We start from the raw sequence: 9901 nt of genomic DNA on the forward strand, positions 1-9901 counted from the left end.
TTACGGGCAAGCATCTCTTGTGTACCCGTTTCCTTCTCCTTTTGGGTACAAGAAAATATATGGTGGTTTTCCTATTCCTGTTTCTCCATTGTATGTTAAAGGAGGTAGTAGAAGACACGTAATTTGTCTCTTTAGTTCACAGGTCTTCAGATTTAGAGGAATGATATTCAAGCAGTTATACCCATGAAATTGTATCTAAGGATGCTCATCTAAACCTGAATGCGATTTAGCTATGGAGATCCAAAACTATAAGCTGATGCTGTAATGAAGAAAGATGGGAGTCAGGATAAAGTATGAGCATATTTTCACATACTTTGTATTTAACAAAAGATTCAAAGCAAGCTTTATAAAAAATTTATGGAACTCTTTTAGCTCCCTCCAATCTCGTACTTTGCCCTTCAAATTCCAGCCCCTTTATGTCTGAACACAGAAAGGCTGCTATGGTCTATTTCTGTTATCCTTCTTGGATCACAATTTGGAAGGTGCTTCCAGGAAGAAAGCTGGACTGATTGTAAACCTCAGGTTATTTTCTTTACCTTATAAATCATGGTCCTGTGTAGGCTATTTTCCAATGTCTCCCATTTTCTCTTTCTTTGTTATAGGAGGTCAGTCCAGTACCAGTTGGTCGGCAGTGATAGTTTCAAATCTCTATAATTTGAATTTTTAAAGTATGTTTATAGACTTTATTTTTTTTTCTCTCCATGACATGTTCTAATTTATTTCTGTAACTTTATCTTGTACTGTGGTAAATCAGTCTGGTCTTCTAGTCTATCTAGTGTTTGCTTTAAAGGTTACATGATAGTATTTCTATTTTATTCTCGGCATTTCCTTATAAAGTGCCCTTATTTTATAGATTCTATTTCTTTTTCTTTTACAAATTTATTCATAAAGTTCTCATCATCTTTAAATTTTTAGCTATTCTCTCATTGTTTCTGTTGTCTCATATTAGTGAATTCTCATGTGTTTGGTAATTTTTCCATATGGATGTCAAATCATAGGAGTTTTCTTCCATGAAAATCTCAGTTATATTTGTGTCTTAGATTAAGCAGTTGTCCCTGTAGAATATTTCGAATTGGTTTTAGTCAGAGTCATGTGGACTGGTTAAAGACCAATTTATATTAGTTTCTCAGTTCGAGTTTAATTTTCTATATGTTTAATTTTGTTGGGGGCCCAATAGTTTAGTATGCTTAATATCTGTTTTTCTAATTTCGTTTAAAGTAACTTTTTTTTTTCCGTCAAAATCTGAGACTTGTAAGTTACTTTTGGCTATGCCCAATTTGTGTCAATGCCAATAGAAACAAGAAGTTTTTGTTCCTTTTTTGATGAGGCAGCTTATGTCAGTTTCTCTTTTGTCCAGGCTCTTTGATTTATGAAAAAATCAAAGTGCTTCATTAAGAATAGGTCTAACTGCCTTCAATTCATTTCCAACTTAGATGTTTAAACCTCAAATTGTATGTCATGTGTAATATATTTAATACAGTATCTGTGTGTTGGAATCAAGAACGAAGTCTTGTCATGTGGGCTTAGTCTGACATTTTGAGCAGAAGTGGTGATATGAATTTGATATCTCTCCTCTTCCTTGTCAAAGCAACTTACACCTGTGAATCCTGTTGAATAATAACCAAATATAATTTTCTTTGCTTATGTAGGTAATTTTACTTTTTATTTAGCAATACAGTAAAATAAACTCTTGTTTACAATTTTGAAATTACTCTACTTAATAATATTTTAATCTTTTACTACATATCAGAAATTCTTAGGTATTTATATTCATTAAATTATTTAAATGCCCTCCTGTATTTCTGGAAAATTCTATAAAATCTGCTAATATTTGCAAAAGTCTTGAAAGAGATGACGTTTAAATTATATTATGGACCACATAGGTTTCAAGTGTACAATCCAATAATACGTCATATGTATATTGAGCTGTGTGTTCACCACTCAAAGTTAAATTTCCTCTTGTTACCATATATTTCAGCAGTCCCCAACCTCTTTGGCACCAGGGACTGGTGCTCCTATGAGAATCTAGTGCCTGATGATCTGAGGTGGAGCTGAGGTGGTGATGCCAGTTTTGAGGAATGGCCACAAATACAGATGAAGCTTCACTCACTTGCTCTCCACTCACCTCCTGCTGTGTGGCCCAGTTCCAAAAAGGCCACAGACGGGTACCAGTCTGTGGCCTAGGGGTTGGAGAACCCTTGATATACTTGACCTCCTTTACTGTCATCTACCTCTCCTCTCACCCCTTCTCTCTGGTAAGTACTAATCCATTGTCTGTGTTCATGAGTCTCTATTTATCACGTTTGTTTGTTACTTTCAGTTTTATATTCCACATACAAGTAAACTATAATATGTATAGATTACAAAATATGATTCATGTGTTTTGTTTCAAAATAATATCGTAGATGTTGGTGGAGTATAGTTTTAAAAAGATTGACCATTAACTGATCATTTTGCCACCTAGTTGATGTTATGTGGGGTTTGTATACTATATTTATCATGTTTGTTTGTCACTTTCAGTTTTATATTCCACACACAAGTAAACTATAATATGTATAGATTACAAAATATGATTCATGTGTTTTGTTTCAAAATAATATCATAGATGTTGGTGGAGTATAGTTTTAAAAAGATTGACCATTAACTGATCATTTTGCCACCTAGTTGATGTTATGTGGGGTTTGTATACTATTCTTTCTACTTTTTAAAGGATAAAAATTTTCCATTATAAAAATGCTTGAAAAATAAATATATTATCAAATAAATTTTTAAATTTTTAAGTGATCATGAAATTATGGCATTCCCACAAATTCCTTTATGATAAATACATATACTTTGTATTTCAAAATTTAAATGATTTATTGCTAGATTCGTGCTATTTAAAGTAAAATTTTCAAATTTATATCCCACATATGTGAAAGATGATATATTATAGAACTCACAACCTATATAATTTTATTAACCAATGCCACCCCAATAAATTTAATTAAAAAAATTAAAAGACAAAAATGTAAAGCAGAAAATTTTAAAATTGAATATAAATACAAAGCAAATCTATTAGAAAGCTAATAAATCCTAAGCAGGACCCTCATTATACAATAGGAGCTTGTTTTCAATTCCTTTTATTATTAATAACATACTCATAAATTGAGCAATGGTTCTAACTGAAGCTTAATTTGAAGACAAAATAACAAATTTCTAAGGCCCCATTTTTTTTCTTTTGTAGCGAGTTTTTCAATGTAAAACTAAAAAATTGCAAAGACTTTTATTGTTGGAAACTATGTTTATCAAAAATATGTCCTCTTTTGAAAGAACATCTAGAATGATATTGAGGAAAAGAAAAAGATTGTGAGATGCATGTGAACTTTTTCTCAAATGAATGTAGCTAGGATTAAATCCAGATTACACTAATATTGAAAACATAATGTCATCTGATACATGTGAATGTGTTTTGGCATGCCCTAGAAGGACCACAGCTGGGGCTTTTAGCTTGTTATTGATATATTTAATGAAGCCATTCTCATGTATTGTTAGTGGTCCTTTTTAAAACAAGAGTGTTTTTATTGAATAGTTTATCTTTTTGATATTTTCCAACTTCTCCTATCAATTATTTTCCAGGTAGTATCAATAAAGCAAAAAGATAGAACTTTTGAAGTATTCGATACTCACCTTCTACAGCTTCATTTCGAACCAGGAGTATGTGATATTTTATTCTCATTCTCCTAAGATTCACTAGCTTGACATGAGGGTGAGCTAAATTACAGTTAAAAATATCTTGCCTTCTCTAAAGCAGGCCATTGAACCCAGGGAAGTGTTTATGTCCCTTGTGGTTGAAGATACTTTTAATCTACTGTGGAAACAACTTGAGTTATTAAGAAGACCGTACACTTTAGCTATCATTAAAGTCTGTTCAGGGTTATTCCTTAAAACATCTTAGTGCAAACTAAGTCATGAAGCCTGTCTTCTTTTTCTTTGACACTGTATATGTCTACTGCATAACATATATCTCTTTATATTGAGAGAGGGAGTTATCCTATACATATGTCTCATTAGTCTCTCTACTTTGTCCATAAAAGGTTCTCCTTCTGTATAGACTAGGAGGAAGAAGTCAATTTTCTTTCATTTAATGACAACCTTTATTAGTTTGCATTTTGGAAACTAATAAACAACAATAAGCCTTTGGCTATTAAAATATCTCTTATCTCTACCTAGAGATAAGATAAGGCCTATTATGTTTCTGGAGTGAAATCGCTTAGCCTGAAGATAACATATGCTTAAAAAAAATCTTTCCGATAAGAAGCGATCTGTTCTCTTAAATTTATTATTCTCATAAAGAAGGTAATATATTTCATGATTAATTTAGTTCCAAATTATTTGTATGTTGAATAAGAGAGTCAGAAAGGATGATGAGAAAATAACTATGTACTCTTATTTACATTTAATAATTAACATGATTTATGCATTTAATACTTTTTTTTCATGGCTCTTATTTTAAAGGAATCTTATGAAAATAGCAGGATAATTATTATTTTAGATGACCTTTTATATTCTAAATTTAAAAGCAATTTAAGTTTTTTGTTTCTATCTATATCCCATTTCTAGGCCTTCCTTCCTACTTAGCCATTGTAAGTCAACCAGATGAACAACGAGTTTAGTTTTGCTTAAGTGCAACCTTACTTTGTCTTGTCTAGAGCCTATTTTATATACCTCTGCAACTGGAGATGCCTATAGGAAATTATTGGGACTCGCTCATGAGACACCCCAACTTTAGGGACAATATCACCCTTGTAACCATCCTTGAGTAATGAGGGCTGGAATAGTGCATCAAATGCCTTTCCTTTGTCCCAGGGAAAGGTAAATCTAAAGGTAGTGCCATGTCAATGCCAGCCACTTGTACAGGTAGCTAACCCAATAATGCGTTATACTGGCTTTTTCTTCTTTTCTGTTTCACAGTGCCCTGGTACACCCCATCCATGCCCCCAACATCTCAAAATTTCGCTGAGACAATATTTCCAAATAAAACCTTATCTTAAATTCTGCTAAAATAGGCTTTTAATCTGCAGCCAGACTGTCTGTGTTTACATCCTGACTTTATTTCATAGAGGATATTAGTTTAAAGAGTTATTAGCTTCAATGTGCCTCTATTTTCTTAATGTAAAATAGGGGTTGTTGTAATATCATAAGCAATAGTATAAATATTAAAATTACACAGCATATGTAAATTACATAGAATATATTTTGCCTGTAGTAAGCACTACATAAGCATGTGATTTTGTGTCACCCATATTATCTAATTAAAAACTAACTTTGTATTTTAGAAATTCTCATGTCACACAAATTATTTGTGGCAAAGCCTTTTGTCATGATTTTTTTTAACTTGATGTAAATGCTATTCTATATACTTTCTGGGCTTATTGTCTTTCATATAGCAATTTATTTTTATTCAATTTATTTATTTATTTTTGTCTGTCTTCTTCCCTTTGAAAAATTTCTGCTAAAATGATTTATCCATAAACTAATGTATTTTGTACAACAATGTCTTATTTTGAATGCCCTAGAAATGTAAATAAAAGCTTTACATTTGGACTAACTTGCACAAGTTAGTTACCTATCCCAACTAAATTTTTACTAGATACACAACTTCTAGAGATTGTTACACAGCCTTTAATGATAGCTTGTTAAGATTTTGACTTTTAATATATTCTTACATGAAAAAAATGATAGAAAGCTTTAAAAGTTTAAGTGATGAAACATGGGTTGATGACATATTTACTCATTTTGGTAGACTGTAAAAGTTATTCAATCCAATAAAGAGGCAGAGTGTATCAGCCCCTCTTGAATTTGTGCTCGACTTTAAAATTTATTAAAGGCAATAAAATGGAGCAGGACTAATGGTGTGCCAGGTCCAAACATTTCCGTTCTGTCTGGAAACCCCGAGAAGGTCATATGAAACATATTGCTGCAAATGAAAAAACACATAGAGAAGAGCCATCTCAGGTAAGTTCATCTAGGCTCATCGGCCTTGCCTGCTCCACCTCACTAACCTCAGACACATTAGTCTAGAGAAGATCAACCTCATCCAGTGAGCTCAAAAGAAACTTTCAGATAACATGTAGGAACATGAGAAATACTCGATTATTATTGTTGTTTTAAAGAAATGTTTTTCAAGTTTATTAAGGTATAATTGCAGAATACAAAGAATAAAATTCACCCATTTTAGTTGTGCAGGTCTAGGCATTTTGGCCAATTTATGTAATCACAAAAGTACCACCAGAGTGATGATATAAACTATTTCTATCACCCTAAAGAATTTCTTTGTGTCCATTTGTAATCGAACAACCCACCACCACCACTGATTTAGCCCCTCATAAACATTGATCTGATTTCCACCCCTATAGTTTGGCCTGTCCTAAAATGTCTTATAAATGGAATTGTATAGTATGTATCCATTTGAGTCTGTTTCTAAATTCACTTAGGATATTGTTTTTGAGATTCTTCCATGTTGTAGTGTGAATAATAGCACTTTTCTTTTTTATGCTGAGTGTTGTGTGGATATATAATAATTTGTTTATTCCTTTAACAATCGATGGATTTTATATTGTTTCCAGGCTTTGGTGATTATGAATAAAATGACTATGAACATTTGTATATAGACATTTCTATAATCATAATCTTAATTTCCTTTACATCTAGTATATGCTGTATTAGAGTTCTAGCTGTATTAGAGTTCTTGTTGCTTTTCCTACTTGCCAGCACTTGATCTTGTTAGGTCTTTGTTTCTTTTTCTTTTTTGGCCATTTGATTAGATATGTGGTTCTAGCTCACTGTGGTTTTAATATGCATTTGCCTAATGACTAATGATAGTGAACATTTTTAGATGTGCTTATTTTAAATCTTATCTCTTCTGTCGTGTATTATTTTTCATATATTTTACCCATTTTTACTGAGTTATTTTTTCTTTATTAGTGTTTTTTTCACATTTTTTGTATATTCTGATTATCAGTACTTTATTAAATATGTTTTGCAAATATTTTTTCTGAGACAATGGTTTCTTTAAAAAGAAAATAACTGTTCTACAAAGAGTAAGTTTTATATGTCCTATTTAAAAAAACAAATGTCTATCACAATATCAAGAGACTTTTAAAATCATGTTTTCTTCTAGATAGTTTTCAATTTTAACTTTTACTTTTGTATTTACATTATTTTGCTTTGATCAGTAATTGTTTCAACACTACTAATTTCAACATTACATTGCCAACTTTGTCAAAATGATTTGCTCATATGCATGTTAGTCCATTTCTGTACATTTTATTCTGTTTCATTGATATGTGATTATCATTTCACCAATACTACTATATGATTACTATAGCTTTATAGAACATCTTGAAATCTGGTAGTGTGAATCTCTCAAGTTTTTCATTTTTCAAAGTTGTTTTGGCAATTTTTGATCTTTTGCTTTTTAAAATAAAATTTAGAATCAGGTTGCAGATTACTTCAATGTAGCCTTATAGGATTTTCCTTAAAATTGTGTTTAATCTATAGATCAGTTTGAGAAGAATTTACATCTTGCAATTTTGAGTCTTCCAATTAATAAACATGATATATCTCATCATTTACTTAGGTTTTCTTTGCTATTTATCAACAATGTGGTACATTTTTTATTACACAAATTGTGCCTATTTTTAAGAGATTTATCCCTATTTCATATTTTCATGGTATTGTAAATGGTATTTTTTAAAATTTCAATATCTATTTTTTATTGCTAGTATATTTAAAGATAATTGGTTTTAGTATGCTGACTGGTTTTCTATAAACAACTAAACTGATATATTGTAAAAGATTCTTTGGAATGTTCTATGTAGATAATCATGGTCTCTATGAATAAAGACAACTTTATTTCTTACTTTCCAATCTACATGTTTTATATTTCTTTTCCTTGTCTTATTACACTGGCATGCATGTGTGGAACAGAAATTATGTGACAAGAAATTCTTGTTTTGGTCCTAATCAAAGAGAGAAGCCATTCAGTCTTTAACAATAAGGTATGATGTTAGCTGTAGTTATTAATAGATATCCTCTGTAAGATTGAGAAATTTAACTTTTATTCAAATGTTGAATTTTGTCAAATTATTTTTAGACATCTATTAAACATTTTTTCTCTCTTTTAAAATGTTGATATAAATGAATTACTGTATTAATCAGGGTTCTTCAGAGAAACAAAGCCAAGAGAAAATGTGTGTGTATGTGTATATATATGTATGTGTATATATATATATACATACATACATACATATGTATATTTACATATGTATACGTGTGTGTGTGTGTGTGTGTGTGTGTGTGTGTGTGTGTAGAGGGGGGAGAGAGAGAGAGAGAGAGAGAGAGATTGATTGATTGATTGATTGATTATAGGGAATTGGCTCATTGGCTCACACAATTATGGAGGTTGAAAAGTCCCATAGTCTGCTGTCTGCAAACTAGAGACCCAAGAAAGCTGGTTGTATAGTTCAGTCTGAGTCTGAAAGCCTGTGAACCGGGAGAGCTAATGGTGAAAATCCCAGTCCCAGGGCAGGAAAGTACTGATATTCCAGCTCAGTAGTTCAACATGGAAAGTAAATTCTTCCTCCCTGACCTTACCTTTTCATTCTATGCAGTCCCCCAGTGGGTCAGATGATAGCCATCCATTGAGGAAGATGATCTGCTTTACTCAGTCTACCGAGTAAAATGCTAATCTCATTTGGAAACACCCTCATACTCCCAGGATAAATCTCACTTGTCATATTATATTATCCTGTTTACATATGTTGAATTTAGTTTGCTAATATTTTAAAAGAGTTTTTATATCCATGGTCATGAGGAATATTGGTCTCTAGCTTTTTAAAAATAATAACATCATTTTCTGGTTTTGGTATCACTGTAATGCTGGCCTCATTAAAAGAGTTGGGAAGCACACCCTCTTCTATTTTCTGGATTTTTTTTCAGAATTAACATTTCATCTATTAATATTTTGTAGAATTAATCATTAATAAAGCTGTCCGAATCTTTAGTTTTCTTTTTTGGAAAGTTTTAACCATGAATATAATTTCTTGATAGATAAAGGACTATTTGAGCTCTTTATTTCTTCTTAAGCGAGCTTTGGTTATTTGTGTTTTAACCTTTTATCTTCTGTCGTCAAAATAATTGGCATAAGCCACTACGTTTTAGAATAGTTTGTTATGCAAGAACAGCTAGTCTATACAGTCATTCATTTATTCATCCATCAGTTCATTAACTTATCTTTCAAAATGTTGTAGACGCCAGCCCACGATAGACACACGGACCACCAGAAATCAGTGAGTTATAGGAAACACACTCTTTATTCAGCCAGCTGGGTCTGCCAAGGGTACACAGACCCCAAATTAAGCAGCCCTGAAATGTAGAGGTACAGGGTTTTTAAGCCCTAAGCCCCTATTCTTCATCCTGTTTTAACACACAAGTCTATTTTTCTTCTTTTTACTAACTGTCAACCCACAGGTCGGTTGTACAAGTGGAGGGTACAGAAGCAGAAAGCTTATTGTTAGAGTGTTATGTTCCCATGGGCGATAGCCAAACAGTAACTTTCCAGCCACCACAAAAATAGACTTAAAACACCAATAATATTTTTCTAGATTTTGTTACATATATTAGGTCTGATGATATAACTGAACTGTAAGAAATCAGAATCTAGTATAGAGGAATAAATACAATATTTAGAGCCTACGATGATATGCGCTTTCTTATACAGATTTATTAGGCATTTACTATGAAAGCATAAAGAACTTTCTATTTTTGTAGCAAGTACTACTAACTTGCTATGTTACTTCCTATGCACTATTATGTAAATAGCACTCTTCGAATAAGAACATCTTTTAAAATTTTTATT

Source organism: Pteropus alecto, unplaced genomic scaffold (assembly GCF_000325575.1).
Source record: "Pteropus alecto unplaced genomic scaffold, ASM32557v1 scaffold20, whole genome shotgun sequence".
In the NCBI taxonomy this organism is placed as follows: Eukaryota; Metazoa; Chordata; class Mammalia; order Chiroptera; family Pteropodidae; genus Pteropus; species Pteropus alecto.